The sequence below is a fragment of the Lepidochelys kempii genome, chromosome 9 (genome assembly GCF_965140285.1).
Source record: "Lepidochelys kempii isolate rLepKem1 chromosome 9, rLepKem1.hap1, whole genome shotgun sequence".
NCBI classification, from domain to species: domain Eukaryota; kingdom Metazoa; phylum Chordata; order Testudines; family Cheloniidae; genus Lepidochelys; species Lepidochelys kempii.
The window spans coordinates 29,281,603-29,299,273 of NC_136388.1; the positions used below are offsets into that span (position 1 = coordinate 29,281,603).

Consider the following 17,671-nt stretch of genomic DNA (forward strand, 5'->3'; position numbering starts at 1 on the left):
AGCACTGGTATGGTTAAGTATAAAGGGATATTGTACATGTACCATGGCTCATGTTCCTATATGTGGGAAAAAATACTGATCTGTTCTTGCTGCTTCTGGATACAAGATGTTGTATCTGAGGGCTGAAAATAATAGCTCCTGGCGAGAAATCATTCACCAAGTGAAGTGTAGATGAATTTTCCTGGTCAGATTGAAAATAGGGTTAACCCTATTTTAGTTTAATTTTTGAAATTGCTCCCTACCTGGGTTTAGTTGGCTTTATTTTATTCATACTTCACTATGTAGTGTAAAAATACTCAACTTCTTTTCTGTATCTGACATGTGTTGTACTTTAAATTGTGCTCATTTGATACTTTCTGTATAACCTCGGTTCCTTTTGTAGTTGAGCTATGAGATGTCATCTTGTTTTTACTGCTAAATGTTTTCCAGTATTTATTAAATTTAATAAATAGAGATTGAGGGAGATTAGGTGGTTCATGAGACTGGTAAAGAGATAAGGAGCCTTCAAATCATGGTCACTGGTTTAATTTTAGTTCAATCCAGGTCATTAATAATCACAGGTTTGGCTGTTTTTGTGGCTTATGTAAAATGACTTGGCTTCAGTCAAGTTCCTAGTGAACTATTGTTCCCCTCACAAAAAACCCAGTGAAACTGTTACTAATTGGAACCATTGAACCTCATATTGGGAAGTGGTGAGCATTGGCTTTAGTGGGAGTTGAAGGTGTTCATCGCATCTTCTGATTAGGTCCTTTGTTTGCAGCCTCATTGGAAGGGCCATAGTTTTATGAGCTGTCATAAATATAAAGGGAAGGGTAAACCCCTTTGAAATCCCTCCTGGCCAGGGGAAAGCTCCTCTCACCTGTAAAGGGTTAAGAAGCTAAAGGTAACCTCGCTGGCACCTGACCAAAATGACCAATGAGGAGATAAGATACTTTCAAAAGCTGGGAGGAGGGAGAGAAACAAAGGGTCTGTGTGTCTGTCTATATTCTGTCTTGGCCGGGGATAGACCAGGAATGGAGTCTTAGAACTTTTAGTAAGTAATCTAGCTAGGTACGTGTTAGATTATGATTTCTTTAAATGGCTGAGAAAAGAACTGTGCTGAATAGAATAACTATTTCTGTCTGTGTATCTTTTTTGTAACTTAAGGTTTTGCCTAGAGGGGTTTTCTATGTTTTGAATCTAATTACCCTGTAAGGTATCTACCATCCTGATTTTACAGGGGGGATTTCTTTATTTCTATTTACTTCTATTTTTATTAAAAGTCTTCTTGTAAGAAAACTGAATGCTTTTTCATTGTTCTCAGCTCCAAGGGTCTGGGTCTGTGGTCACCTATGCAAATTGGTGAGGCTTTTTATCCAACATTTCCCAGGAAAGAGGGGGGTGCAAGTGTTGGGAGGATTGTTCATTGTTCTTAAGATCCAAGGGTCTGGGTCTGTAGTCACCTAGGCAAATTGGTGAGGCTTTTTACCAAACCTTGTCCAGGAAGTGGGGTGCAAGGTTTTGGGAAGTATTTTGTGGGGAAAGACGCGTCCAAACAGCTCTTCCCCAGTAACTAGTATTAGTTTGGTGGTGGTAGCAGCCAATCCAAGGACAAAGGGTGGAATATTTTGTACCTTGGGGAAGTTTTGACCTAAGCTGGTAAAGGTAAGCTTAGGAGGTTTTTCATGCAGGTCCCCACATCTGTACCCTAGAGTTCAGAGTGGGGGAGGAACCTTGACATGAGCCATGGAGTCTGAGTGTGGGGGCACGGTGGATGAGCTTGCACTTCCACTCACTGTGCTGTAGCTCTATCTGGGCAGAGTGGAGTGTCCTGTAATCCTTCAGTGTTAAGCAGGTGAAATCATTTAAATTCTATGAATTTCTGAAGGGAATGGTCAATATTTTCCCCCAAATCTGTATTTAAAGGGTCAAATCCTGGGCTAGCCTGAGTAGCCCGGCTCAGATTTGAACAAATGCATAGGTAATACAGGAGACAGGGGAATCCCCTCCCACTCCGTAGCTGCAGAGCAGCAGCCCAACGATTGAAGTAGCCTCAGCCAGCATTTGCTGAGAGGGGCAGGATGGGAAGTTTTGCACAACAGTGGTTCCCTCACCCTTGCCCCACTGTGTTCCCAGAGTGTTGCCACAATATGATATGCAAGCACTGTGCACTGCAGCCTCCTGCAACAGCCTTCTTGTGCTGTAGAATTGTTCCATTTCTGCTGGCTGGGGCCTCTGAAATGGGAGTTGAGGGTACACAGCATCTAGGAGAATTGGGCCCAGAATCACTAATAAAATTAGTAACAGCAATAAACCCATCCTTTTTCATGTTCTCATCATCAAATCCAAGTGGTGTCAGTTCATGTTCTCTAAAGCATTTTGAATTCTATTTAGTTGGTGATTAAGTTTCTCTGTTCATGAGCAGGGGAAGCTGGTAGGAATGTTAATTTTAAGGGTAAACTTAAACTTGTCTGAAGTTGTAACAGACACTGTGAGATCAAAAGCTCTTCCAAACTGTCTTACACAAAAAGAATGCCCCAGTTTTACTGTTTTCACTCAATTTCTTCCCTCTGGAAAGAGAGTCTATCTTTAATGCACTTAAACTTGGGTATGAACTATCCATTTTGTCTCTCATCTGAAACATAATTTGCCCTATGTTGCAGTTCTTTAGATTTATGCAGTAGCCACGTTTGTTAAAGTATTTGGCAGTGGTGACATCATCTTTGTTGAAATGCCATTCTGAGTGATGAGTCCCAGATGCTAACATTCAGCAAAAGCCGAGAGAAGGAATACAGTGTAATATCAAATACAGTAAGTGGGAAGATAATAAAAGGTTATTTGCTTGTCTTTTAATATTACAAGATTTATCTTGTTCATATGTTCAGCAAGAGTTAGAAAGAGGCCAATTATGAAAATATGATTAGTTATCACCATGAGGATGATAATACTGTATGTGCTGTACGGGATCTGCTATGCTGTGAACTTGGGATGAAGACTGAATGAAACATAGATTCATTTTACATATATTTTTGCCATTTTTTTAGTTTATTCATCTCTTAAATTTTGCATGGACTGATTACAACGTATGTTGAAAATGTGCAAGAAGCCAGATGTCTCTCTCTTTGAACTGCCAGGATTTAATGTGTCATTTGGATAATGGTCATGCATGGTTATATCTGCACATCATGTTTTCTAATGTACTGTAACATGACATGCCAATGTAACCAAGAATAACACAGTTTCCTAATGACATGTCATGTCTGTGAAATGTAAAAAGGATGTGGCTTGCTGAAAACCAGGCTTGAAAATGTGACTTCATTTTAAAATAAAGTCATTCTCAATACAATTTCTACTTTACCAAAAATAGCTTTCATCATAGATTATTACAGACACATCTTCAGTTTGACTTAATTTCTGCATGTGGCACCCTGAATATTATATATTGGCTTTATGATATAAAATTATAGATAGATAGATAGATAGATAGATAGATAGATAGATAGATAGATAGATCTCCACTCTTATCATCTACTTTGTGAGGTTGGCCTGACTAATTTTTATTTTTTTTAAACTAGGTAGAAGTCTTCCCCCATATGGCCCTGACAAGGATGCATTTTCTTTAGGACATTATACAGGCTGAACACTTGATAGTGCTCAGCAACATAAAAACAGCATCCACAGCTTCAGAGTTGACTTGAGAGAACTGAAAAAACATTTCTGCAGGTTCATAGGCATAGTACAAACTTAGCTAAAGTTAATGGAGGAGAAAAAGACATTTAAGACATGGCCTGTTGGGGAGGTTACAAAATGAATGTGTCTTATCAATATGAAACTGTATGTGATTTGCATAAGATGTAAGGATGTGACTTCAATTAAAAGCTACATTAAGAAAAAACAATGGATCAAAATATGACTATTTCATGGCATTATTTTATTTCTATCATTCTATTTTTAGTTTATTTATCTAGAATGAAGATTTTCAAAAACGCTCAGCATTGGACTCAGGAGCTTGGCTCTCAAGGTATGTCGGCACTTTAAAAAAACAAAAGTGTGTGTTTTCTTACTGCAGGTTAGCAGTGAAGACATGGTAACTTGGCTTTCATCTCAGCTTAACTGCTTGAGTTCAACTCCAGACCTCCTATCACAGGGGTGGGTAAACTTTTTGGCCCAAGGGCCACATTGGGGAATATAAATTGTATGGCGGGCCATGAATGCTCACAAAGTTGGGGTTGGGGTGTGGGAAGGGGTGAGGGCTCTGGTTGGAGTTGTGAGCTCTGAGTTGGGGCTGGGGATGAGGAGTTTGGGCTGTAGAAGGGTGCTCTGGGCTGGGACTGAGGTGTTTGGAGGGCGGGAGGGCGATCAGGGGTGTGGGAAGGGGTGCAGGTTCTGGCTGAGGGTGCGGACTCTGGGGTGCGGCTGGGGATGAGAGGTTTGGGGTGCAGGAGGGTGCTCTGGGCTGGGATCGAGGGGTTTGGACAGCGGGAGGGAGATCAGGGTTGGGGTAGGGGGTTGGGGCATTTGGAAAGGCTACGGGGTGCAGGCTCCCAGCGGTGCTTACCTAAAGCGGCTCCCGGAAGCAGTGTCATGTCCCTTCTCTGGCTTCTACACAGAGGCTCAGCCATGCGGCTCTGCAGCTCCCATTGGAGCACCGGAGGGGGCCATTGGAGCGCGTAGGAGCTGGAGCGAGGCCATGCTGTGGCTTCTGGGAGCCGCGTGGTGTGGCCCCAACCATGCGCCCTGGCCAGAGCGCTGAAGTGGGGCTGAGCCGCATGGTGCAGCCCCGACCCAGCGCCCCGGCTGAGTCGGGTCGAGCTGCGTGGTGTGGCCCCAACCCAGCGTCCCAGCTGGATTGCCTGTGCAGGGCCTAGCCTCATGGTCCGGCCCCCAACCCAGCGCCCCAGTGGGAGCTCGTGGGCTGGCTTAAAATGGCTCCTGGCCGGTTCTGGTCCATGGGCCATAGTTTGCCTACCCCTGCTCTATCCTATAGGCTTTAACTAGAGCTGCAAACCCAAGTTGAAAGCAGAATTTCCATGTCTTCACTGCTATTTGAACCTGTGTTACTTAACCTGATTTAAGGACCACCATTTTTTTTTTTTTGGTTAAGACGTATCTTCGATGATTTTAACAGGACTTAGTGCCTAAGCACCTAGGGCCAAATTTTCAAAAGTATTTAAACACCGAAAGATTGCATCTAGTAGGATTTTCAAATGTGCCTAAGCAAGTTAGGCACATAGCTTCCATTGAAATGAATTGAAGGTGTCTAAATACCTTTTGAAAAGCTGGCCCCTACATCATTTTTAAAATGGGATTTTGGCTCCTAAGTTTCTTTGGCACTTTTGAAAAATATACCCATAGTGCACTTATACCCAGTAATACTTTTTGGGAAGGGTATACTGTAGATGTAATGCTGTAATAGAAAATAGATCTTGTTCCCCGAATTTAGTGACAAATCTTGCTTTTGCTCATTTTATGAAACTTTTCTTCTTGAGCCATATCATTCAAGACCTGGGTGATTTAGGGTATACTTAAATGAGAGATCAAATCACTCCAACATTTAGGGCCAGTATAGCTTTAGAGCTTGCCATCAAAGTCTTGCATCTTCTTGAGTGGAATTATTTCATCTCCATTTCATGTCTTCATTTACTAGTAGGGACACCAGAGACTTCCCTGTCTAGTCTCGTACAGTCTACAGGCTACCCTGATACAGTCTCAATACAAATTTTATTAGAGAAATTTTTCCCCAAACCGTATGGTCCCTATTTTCCATGGGGCTTTTGGAACATTTCACACATTTCTTTAAACAACAAAACAAAAAACATCGATGGGAGAAGGGGACTGAAAGAAAAAGTGCCGTGAGTGGATTTTTTCCTTACATATAGAGATTACATTTCCAACTGTGCATCTACCCAGCCTCCATGTGCATCCACACAATGTACAGGAACAGATGCATATGGCACAATTTTTTTTTATATCTGCCTGGGAAATAGCCTAAGAACTGTGCATATGCACACAAATGTTTGATTGTAGTAAGTACAAAGCTGTTTGCACCAACAAAATAAGCAAATATGTACTCATGTGATTTTGTGTACTACTTACCTATACACTTGTATAGTTCCTTATACTTTAATATCTGTGCAGCTCCCAAGTTTTTAAAAATATAAATAATAATAACAATCTCTTCCTTCCTTCCTAACCAGGCACCCCTCATAAATGTGCCCCTTGATGTTTGCTTAAGATGCAAATTGCAGAAAAAAGAGAGAGCGTTGCCTGCTGGTGACAGTCTGTTTTTACCCCATATATTGCACATCCTTGTGATACTGTGATCCCTTTGATTCTATCTAGGTCAGTGATGTCAATGTTCTTTGCCATACTAATTGTAATTGCTCTGGGCCAGCTATTGGCTGGAAATCTGACTTTTTCCAAACAACATAGTTAACTTTGCCAGTACTGCCGTTCTTCCCTCAATCTCCACACAGTTTCAAACTTACATTTCCCTTCTTTTCCTTCCCTACAGGCTAGAGGAGTGTGCTGACACATAGTGACAAACTTGTTCTAAAGTAAGTATAACTACAGAGCTGTCAATTAAACACCCTGTGATTTCTTGCTGGGCATTATGTTTAAGTTGAAACTCTGGTGTCAGGCTCTTTGTTTGCACAGGGTTTTAGTGCAATGGCGTCTCACTGATTTCCTTTAGAAATAAATAGGAAAACACTTGCCAGCGGTATCATGTGATGTTGTGCACAGACTCTGCAGCTGTCTCTGTAATTCTTACAGAAGTGAAAGGGTGATGACTTATCCACTGTACCACCCAGACCTGTATTTTTGTCTAAAGTCACCATGTATTTGCAGAGAGTTGGAAATTATTATAATGAATATTTATGATGACATAAAAATGAGCAGCTATAAGTTGTTTCAAACATTTTTAAAAACAAGAAACCAATTTCTACAGTAAAACAAATGCATCTGTTGGAACTGAGAGAAAGTGGTAGCCCCCAGGGATGATCCCAACCTCTCTGTGTATTTGAGAGCTGGAAAACTGTCAGCGCTATAATTGTGTAACACTAATATGTGGTGTATAGATAAAAGCGAAAACATATGGGGAAAGTGCTGAGTTCATAGTTCTAGAGATCACGCATTAATCAGGGATTAATTTGAAATTGAATGCCATGAAATGTTGTGGATTCTTCCAAAATTCATAATTACAGCAGAGCCATCTTTTAAAATCTTTACATCCACTTTGGTTTGCTTGGAATATGTATTTTCTGGATTTTGAAAAAGTTATTGCTCCATAGCACAGCAGTTAAAATATGTGTATTTGAAAAAGTGTGTGTGAAAATATGTGCCGTATTGGCTTCAAAGGGGTTTGTGGGGTTCTTCTTCTCAGAATCATGACTTACAAGCAGCCAGTAATCAATATCTAGTTGGAAAAATACTTCAAGAGAATAGCACTAGCTTTTGGTTTTAGGGTTTAGAAAGAATTAGTCCACTCTTAATCTGGACATTGCCAGTGGCCTGATATTTAGATTTGTATCTGAGGTCCATAAACATCACAACAGTTTGGTGTCATTGAGTCTGTAGAATAATGTGTGTTTTAGGTAATGCACAGTACCTTGCTAAAATTAACCACTTGCGTGAATGGGAAACCTGTGCATCTACTTGAGGTTTGCATCCATCCAAATGTGATCATGCAAAAAAAATAAAGAAATGGTCTGATTTAGACACAATTGATTCATATTAGCCATATTCGGTTGGTATATTGAAGCCCAGAATCCTGAGGAGTTTTTCTATTTTGTTTGTTTGTTTTGTTCCTCCAGAAGAATTTCCTACTCGTTAGATTCATACATGTGAAAGCTATTGCCCCTGAAACTACTTGCACTTATCTTTGACTGACTGCTGACAATAAATTTGGCTCATGAAATTCACGCATACAGACTAACCCCAGCGCCTCTTTAAGATAATTCAGAGATCCAGCTGGTGGGCAGTCCCCTTCCATTCACTGAGCAAAATCTTCAACAACATTTTAATCAGCATATAATTCACTGTGCTTCATAAAATCAACTTCCCCCGTCCTTGAAGTAGCATTCTCTTCAGCTGGTCCCTATTCCAGAATGTCATAGACTATTAGTTTGAGTAGTGTTGCATTACAATTCAGTAAAGCTTCCATACCAGTGTGCAAGACATCATCAGAAAGCCTGATGTTAGCCGGAGAGGATAATAACTATAAGGCATTCTTCTAATAAGGATCTTTTTTTAAACGTTAAGGATGACTTATTTTAATTGTAGGAGAGGAAAGAAACTCCTGCCAAGAGTCAGAAAGATCCCCTAGGGCACTCCAAAGCCTTTAGACCAGAGGTGGGCAAACTACGGCCTGCGGGCCCCTCCTGCCCAGTCACTGAGCTCCTGGCCCACGAGGCTCGCCCCTAGCCCCTCCCCTGCTGCCCCTCCTCCCACGCAGCCTCAGCTCACTGGGCCGCCAGCGCAATGCTCTTGGCTGGGGGGGCTGCGAGCTCCTGGGGCAGCGCAGCTGCAGAGCCCAGCCTGCCCCGGTGCTCTGTGCTGCGCGGTATGGCTGTAGCACCATCAGCCACTGGTGCTCCAGGCAGCACGGTAAGAGGGCAGGTGGCAGGTGGGGTTGGATAGGGAGCAGGGCAGTTTGAGGGGGTGGTCAGGGGCTGGGGCTGTGGATAGGGGTCAGGGCGGTCAGAGGGGGGGTTGAATGGAGTCCTGGGGGGGCAGTCAGGAAGGAGAGGAGAGGTTGGATGGGGCAGTGGGGGGCAGTCAGGGGTGGGAGGTCTGGGGGCGGTTAGGGAGCAGGGGGTAGTAGATGGGGAGGAGTCCTGGGGGGCCCCGTCAGGGGACAGGGAACGGGGGGGTTGGATGGGGTAGGAGTCCTGGGGGGGGCTACCAGGGGGCAAGAAGCAGGGGGGTCAGATAGGGGTCAGGGGCCAGGCCATGCCTGGCCGTTTGGGGAGGCACAGCCTCCCCTAACTGGCCCTCCATACAATTTTGGAAACCCGATGTGGCCCTCAGGCCAAAAAGTTTGCCCGCCCCTGCTTTAGACTATGTATTACGGACAAAAAACAGAGACTCAGCAATGAACAGGAGGCCATGGAAAGTGGCCCTCCATCATAATGTAAATTGCAGCTGACCAGATGGTTCTCTCCTGCCATCAAGGCTCTGGCCTTAGTTAAAAAATAAGACAGCTGACTATCCTAGGTATTAGAGGCAGATTATGGAGGTCTCCTTATTTTATGGTCTGAAAACTTGCTGCATTTGTATAAGCAGCGATAGAGAGTAATTACCATTCAAACCATTCTTTTCAGTCTACAAGATCCACCTCTTCTGTCAGATAGCAGAAATGCACACCAAAAATGCAGACTACTGCAGTGACAGCAGCAGGTGTGTGGCAGCCACAAGTAATCAAATCAATTGAATAGGATGTGTGGGTCAAATCAAAGGATTTCTGTGTTTCTATATCTCCATAGAGATCTAAAGGAAAATAAACATTTGTTTATTTAAATAAATAAATAAATAAACAGAAAAATCTGTGTTTACAATCTGTTCAGAGTAAATGTTAATTGGGGGCAAAAGGGAATCTTTGAGGAATTCAAAATAAGATGATCTTTTCACACTTGCTGTAGTGGTTATTTTAGGCTCAGATTTTTAAAGCTATTTACGCATTGTTGTGGTCAGCGTCACGAAGCCTAACTGATTCAGGAGCCTAAATATCATTTTCAAAATGGATTTAGGCACTTAGGAGTCAACTTTTGAAAGTGAGATTTAGACTCCTGAATTAGGTGTAGTGTTGCTGAGTGCAGCAATGCCCAAATAGCCTTAAAAATCTGGCCCTTAGTCTTTAATATATATGCACAGATAGATATAGGTACAGTATATGCCACTGTGTCTATTTGACAAAGGCAAGCCTGGGTTTTGATTTCTGTCAAGAAGCAAATGCAAAATAAAACTCTTTTCTGTACCATATGAATCATGATTCTTTCTAGGCTTACGGAGAATTGAACTTGAGTACTAGCACCGTTAAAGCTCTTTACCAAGAGCCAGTTTCTGTGGTCTCACTGGGCCCAGCTGCTGATGATTCAGAGAGGAAGTGGCAGAGATTAGGGTGCACAGGAAAAAAATCAGAACAGCACAGAAATAAAGCAAATCAACCAAGCATTACCTTTTGTGCAAAACAGAACAATGACTTGACTACTAAGGTTCAAAATGATCTGTCTTATTCCACTCATTTGTGCTATTCCTGTTGGAAAGACCACCAGGAAACATGTGAACCACTACGGAATACACACTGTAATCCACGGAACATCTCAATTAATATTCCCTCCTGACTGCTGCTAGAACAATACATAGCATCAAGCAGTTTAATCTCCGGCAATAATGCCTTTTGTAAGCCTGAGAGGTTTTTCCTTTCAATTAGGTCTTAAACCAGGATTTTTGAAAATTAGTTAGGTATTCTATATATTGTAAAGTCGTAGCTCCGGATTTCATAAGAACTAGCATATAGCTAGGTAAAATGCCTGGAAACATGCTGGCTGTCGTCAGCAATATTACTATCAGTAATTTCTCCCTTACAGATTTGACATTGGTTCTCTTTAGAATAGAGTTAATCCTCCAGCATGCTTTGTCAGCAGATAATATACCCAAAATTGTACAGCACTTAAAACTCTGCTCTCGATTTGACTTAGTGCTACACAAATAATTATAGACCTGTCAGCAAAAAATTAATGTCGCCTTTCTAATCTAAACAGGAAGACTCAAAGGGGAAGCATTTGGGATCTCAGTTTACTTACTAATGTATAGTAACAATTATTGCATTGGTTAAAACCACTAAACAATTTGACTCATTCTGAGAGCCCAGTACATTTTACTAAGTGAGATTGTTAATAAACTGGATTATAAACTTGTTGGGGCAGGAACTTTGTCTTTTGGATGTTTAAAGTGCTGTGTGCATTTAAGGTGCTATATTCTGGTAAATAAATAAAACAAGAAAAAACAAGAACAAATTTGGCTAATTTATAATATCAGATGCCTTATAACCCAAACCCAAATATCCTAACAGCAATCTAAGGGCTTGTCTACATGGTGGGGTAAAGCATTCTGCATGGGTGTGCTTTCTAAAGCACACTAACATAATGCACACAAATTGGTCCATGTAGATCCTGCTGGTGTGCTTTAATGTACTACATTAGAGCACAGTAGTGCACAGCAGAATGGTCTACATGAACCAATTAATTCGGAACACGTTGGTGAGCTTTAGAAATCACAGCCCGGTGGAGCGCATTATCCCATCGTGCAGAGAAGCCCTAAGAAACTGTTCAAAATACCTGTGAGAATCACCAATTTTATTTCCTATTTTTAAAAATTTGATATTCTATGTTGACTAAAATCAAGACACTTTGTTACCTGTATTGGTTTTCTATTTCAAATATATACCCTGTCAGTGATTTTCATTCTAACAGCTGCATTTTATAAATAGTTACTTTAGTAACTAATGTCAAAATATTGCTAAAATATCCAGATTATTAATTCAGTTACTGTCTTCTCCTGTTGTGCTATCAGTTGGTATTTGTGATCAGACGAGAAACAGGATACCACTGTCACTGTACACACTCCTTGCAGCACAGACTAAGTTTTTAAAAGGGTCATAAAAGTGCCTCTCATTTTGCACCTACAGCTACCATAACATTTCAGGAAGTATTGTCAATGAAATAAACAATTCTTACAGTGATATTTCTATATGGAAGATCACTATTCAATTCAATGCCTGTGCACTCTCTGCATGTCATGGAACTGGTATGAATGTTAGCTTGTGTGGGCCAGCATGGAAGGCCACACTAGCGGTGGTCTGAGGATGGGCCAGTAGAGGGGTGGAGCATCAGCATTTAGGTGGATCCAGTGCACCCAATACCCAGGGCAACTGGTGTGAGCAGAGAGGGGCTACAGCTGCTATTCCAGGCAATAAGCTGGAGAAGTACCTGCTGCTGTATGCTTCAGTAGCCCCATACCTGATTCTGGAGGTGTCAGGGGTCTGAATTCCATTTGCAATCTGCATAGAGATTAAATACTTTTGTAACACAAGTAACAGAGCAGGTCAACTTGTTGGATAATTCTTCATATATTTGTGTTAGTATAGTATCCAGTGTGATGTACTGAGGACGGTGTTGGAATTGCAAGCTATCGTTGTAAGAGTGTTGAGAGGAGAGAATAGGGGATGGTTCCTGGTCCTGCTTTCAGGCTAGGGACCTCTGTAGGGAAGCATGTGATCAGAATGAGTCTGGAGAAAACCAGCCCTAGTGTCAGGTGGGGGTGAGTTGTGCCTCTCTGTTTTAGGGAGCAGCCTGCTTCTCTCTCTCTCTGGTTTTAGGTTCTTGTGTTTATCTTTCTGAATTCTAAGAAATAAAGTGGTGTTACATTCCAACTTTCCAGAAAGAGGTTTTTTGTTGTTGTTGCTGTTTTTATCTAACTTCACTGGGTATATGCTGAGAACATAAAATCTTTAGTTCAAATACTTTGCGTTCACCCAGCCTAAATTTACTCTTTCACATGTGTGGGTGGGTGTGAAGGATGAGCTCTTATTCCTGGTTCATGCCTTAGAGACAGATTCTGAAATAAGAACTTTTACTCATTAAATAATGTGCACTGTAAACTGTTTTGATGTTGTAGAAATATTGCTTTCTCCTTACCACTTTAAGATATCCTAAAATAAAACTGGTTGTCAATACAATATCACTTAGGTAATTTTTATCTGGACCTTAGAGCACAATAAAAGTATTCAGAGTAACAGCCGTGTTAGTCTGTATTCGCAAAAAGAAAAGGAGTACTTGTGGCACCTTAAAGACTAACCAATTTATTTGAGCATAAGCTTTCGTGAGCTACAGCTCACTTCATCGGATGCATACTGTGGAAAGTTTAGAAGATCCTATTATATACACACAAAGCATGAAAAAATACCTCCTCCCACCTCACTCTCCTGCTGAGTCTAAAGTTACTAAAGTCATCCGATGAAGTGAGCTGTAGCTCACGAAAGCTTATGCTCAAATAAATTGGTTCGTCTCTAAGGTGCCACAAGTACTCCTTTTCTTTTAACAAAAGTATTAGTACATAAATCTCTACTAATTTATGAATCTTTCATCAACATGCACATATAAATTATATCATTACCCGTGATGATTTCTTTCAGGGATCATGTGGATGTAATTTCATGGGAGTTCTGCAGTAATTTAGTATGAATTGATGTCCCCTTATTGGAAAGCACTACTTACATCGATACTCTGTGTGTGTGTGTGTGTGTGTAAGGGGGTGGGGGGGACTGATGCTTCTTAAACTACAGTGTAAATGACCAGCGTAGTGTTAAGCAACTGTCAAAGAAATCTCAAATTTGCAAGTAAAGGCAAGTTATCTTAAAAACAGTTCATTTCAGTTTCTTTATAACCAAAGTATGCATTTGATTCTGGCTACTCTTGTGTGAATGTGCAAGGTGTGTGACAGAGGATACAGAGAACTCTCTCTCCTGCACCCCTGCACAGGGGAAAAGCAGGATTATGTACTTGCAGTCTAAGTGAGAGTCTAAACACTGACAGCAGCACTAGACAGTACAAAGGGGGCAGAGTGTGTCTGGGCTGTAGCTGGTGCATCAGGGCTGGAACTAGATAAGCAGATGCGGTATGTTGTTATGGAGTGTAGCAATAGCCAGCTCAGGCCTAATGAATATTAACTTGAGATTGTCAGCAATGGTAATACTCTCATTGCTTTCAGTGGGAGGAGGAACAGGCCCATGTATTCATTTGCTTACTCAAACTCTGTAAATTGGTGGCCAGATTACATAATTTGAGGGAATGTGGATTAGTGAATAGTATGAGCAGGTGGATAGGAAAGTCCAGTCGAAAAAGGGACGTGACAGTGTCCGGTCAGATCTACTAACCGTACACCAAAAGTCCAGTTACTGTGGGCAGGGAGGCAGGGAGGTGCTGGGTCGTCAGCCGTGCCAGCCCCTACTTGGCTGGGGCCAACTCCTACCTACATTGGCAGCTGCAGCTCCTAGCCCCAGCTCTGCAGGTAAGTCCCTCCTGACCTGGGTGGGCGCGTGGGAGGAGGAAGAAGAGGGGAGGAGCAACAAGCAATGGGAACGAGGGGGGAAGAGGAGTGAATAGGGGGCAGAGCCTCAGGGGAGGAGGCCTGGCAGGGGCGGGGCCTTGGAGGAAGAGGTGGGACGAGGCAGGTTCCAGTACTCCCACTGACGTGTTCAGTTTTTAAATATTATGAAGTTGGCAACCCTACTAGTGGATAGAGAACTAGACTAGACCTCAGGAGTTCTGGGTTCTATTCCTGGAGCTTCCATTGTTTGGTGACCCTGGGCAACTTGCTTCAATATCCCGTGCTTCAGTTTCCTAAAGTATAAATGTGGATAATGATGTTTCCCTTCTTTGTAAAAGGCTTTGACTGGCGGGGACAGGGAAGGAAATACTGAGACTCCATGTAAGGGGTACCCTGTCCTGCCTGCCTACCCCTCACCCCAGCAGTTTGCACACATGAGCCAAGTCCTGCCCCTCCCCTGAACCAGCTGTTTCCTAGCTGCTCCTCAGCATCCAACCTGATCTCATGTATCACGGTGGCTGCTCCAGCCCCATCTCTGGGTTCCACTGCTTCTCCCCAATGCATGCCTCAGCGAGATATTGTGGGGACAGAAACATACATCTGACCATCCCAATGTTTCCACTGCGGGGGGGCTACTCCCCCCATCCTGGTTCTGCCACCCCTGGGTTTGATAGTTATGGAGGAAAAATGCTAAATAAGACCTGGCCATTATTATTATATGTAGATTTCTTGTCAGTCTACAGGAGAAGATTCAAAATGGAAATTTTATCTAAACCAAACTTGCAGATCATTAGTTCACTTTCCTTCAAACAGACAAAAACTGCTTCATAACTAAGGAACTTCTGAAGGTAATGAAAGCTTCATTAGGAAAAATGAACTAATCAGTGCCCTCCAAGGGGAAATTCATTCTGTTCAGGAGGCCATAGCCTCTGCTGCTGCACATACTTAATATAATTTATTATTGTTTGAATCACTACATAAATTTTAGATACTTTTAAAAATCAAGTTAATGGACCATATTTTCTGGCTTAGCATCATTTATATCAAGAATTACTGGTTGTTGTGATAATATATTTGAATATGGATGAGATAACACATACAAGCAAATATCATTGCACTTATTTATAGGGTGGGTTTAAAATGCACTCATTGAAATGAACATTTGGAAAAGTTCTGTGTCCCATAAGTGAATCTCCTTCAAATTGTGTATATCACCAGTGCTCAAAGATGATATGGCTAAATACTCCTAAAGCCACTTTTACCTCCTGAATGCACTTAAAATCAAGATGCAATGGTAGAACATTGAGTCTGCTGAGAAATCCCGCCCCCCCCACTTTGGTTACTAGCTGTTTGTGTGAGAATGTAACTCAGGTGTCCATTGGATATTGACATAAAATAAAGGGTGGTAGGTGGCAAATTCAGGATTCGGAGTGGAGGGATCCTGAATAGAGAGGGGTCTGGGAGTCTTTAAAAAAGGCAAGACCCTAAAAACAGAGAGAGAAAGAAAGGGCAAAAGAGGATAAGCATAACCCAGACCCAGAAATTCAAAAGTGAATAACTGAAAGAGAAATAGAAGCAAAGAGGAAACATGAAGCAAAGAGTGAGATGATTTTGAAGCAGAGAGAAATCCAAGGCCTTATGCTTCTGGCTCACTGAAATACAGAGGACATCGTCCCTCAAAATTTCTTACCTGTGCCAGGCAACCAGAGAGCTGTGGAGCATTGCTTCCATTAGGTTTCCTGTGTTTGTATTCCATTCCTGAGTACACTAGCAGCAGAAAATATTGTCTAGAAGCCCTGTTTCTGAAGCCTTGGCACAGAGCATTTCAGAAAGCAAGATTTCTGTCAGTTTCATGCTGTTGTTGGTGCACACAGAATTGAGCAGGTTGCTAGAGGAGTGTGATGTAGGACCTGGATGGGAGAGAGATTCATGTAAAACCCAAGGAGAGAAGAGAGTGAGACGATGTGAAGTAGATGGGGCCCAGGGGAAGGGTGACTGGAGACAGACACAATATGTATGATGAAAGAGAGCGCAGTTCACTTTTTTAAAACTTCTTTTGCTCCTTTCATAATTTAATTTTACCCACTTCTTCTCAGGATCTTCATAAAACCCTGGAAGACAGGAGTTTGGGAGCAGAGAGAGTAATGTAACCTGGGATGGTTTATGATGGGAATACAATCTGCAGGCCCTTGAAGCATAGAGAGTTTGGTCCATTTTCTTCCTATCTATTTGTATGATATCTGGTACAATGGAGTCCCCTCCTGATTGCATCCTTTGCGTGCTACCCACAATACGAATAATAACAAATCAAAGTGTTCTTGTTATGAGAAAAATCTGTCCACTTCCTCCCCATGTGGTACTCCCTGACTAAGCCTCATATGTTTCTGATATGAAAAGGAGAGTGTAGAATGAAGGACCCCCATGCATGCACTGATAGGACTTGCATTGTCCAAGAATGGGCTGTGGGAGGAGCTGAGTGGTTACTCAACCTGTATACTGGGCTAATGATGTGTCCCTACAGAATGTATTTTTTCAGAAAGCATGGCAACATTCTGAGAAGCTCTAGCATCCGTTAGAACTCAGAATGCCATAATGTCATTTCATTCCTGACTGCTTTCAGGGGAAAGTATATGCTTCTCTTATAATATTTGAAAATGAGGCTGTTAATATTTTTAAGCTTACAGTAATTGCCTGAATTGTTCGTTGTAGCCTTATGGCTGTCTAGCTTATAAGGTCGTCTCGAGTTTTTTTGTATGAGTGGCTTTTATTGCTTAAACATGAAGAAATAAATAATAATCAATGAATTCACAAAGTACTGCCTCAGTTCTCCTTATATATTACATGTGTATTACTCGGGGTTTGAAGCTAAGTGAGTAGATTGCTCACAGCAACACATTCCATCCATGCTGCTTAGTTTCAGATGTAGAGTGCACTTCCAGGTGTCCAGAAGCATGTCCCTTATTGAGCATTGTGGTGGAGCCAGTAGCACTTCAGTCTCAGAGCAATAGATTTAGTGACAGCAATAGTCAGACAAGTTTTGTCCCTGGGGAATATTAGAAATCTAGATCTAGAAATAGATGGATTAACTGAAAAGCAACCCAACCTCTGATCTACATTATTGCCTCTCTTTTTCTATCTCAGGAGGGAACCTGTGATCAAGAGTTATAGGCAATGATAATGATGGAAGTCCAGGATTCTGCACCAAAGTGATAAACTTCATTCTGGCCTTCCTTGTGCCCAGTTGTCTTCAGCTGGATATGAGCTCTAGCCTGGAGCTATTTACACCATGATCAGGCTAGTAATTAGCAAAATGTTTAATATAATATAGAAGCAATTAGGAGGTGATAACATGCAATTAAGATGTGTTTTCAGATTAAAGATTTTATAGTGCTCTCTTTCTTGAAAAGATAAAGTGCCTATCTCAAAATGTCAAACTGCAGTGATTTAATCTGAATTATTTTCAATTAATATGCATGTATTCTTGCTATGTGTTCACCGTTGTTATTGACATTGATAAATTAAGCTCATCCCTGCAGAATTTATCCTTGAGTCGCTCTATATTTCCTGAATGTCAGCTCTTTAT

The 17,671-nt window shown here is 41.8% G+C and overlaps 1 long non-coding RNA gene across 1 annotated transcript; it reads left to right on the forward strand.

Annotated features, from left to right (window-relative positions):
- Nucleotides 1–2,729: 2,729 nt before the first annotated feature.
- Nucleotides 2,730–17,366, forward strand: LOC140917279 (uncharacterized). Its single transcript, XR_012160773.2, has 4 exons — nt 2,730–2,790; nt 3,935–4,000; nt 6,494–6,536; nt 17,230–17,366. It is a non-coding gene; the product is annotated as an uncharacterized LOC140917279 (long non-coding RNA).
- The last annotated feature ends 305 nt before the right edge of the window (nt 17,367–17,671 follow it).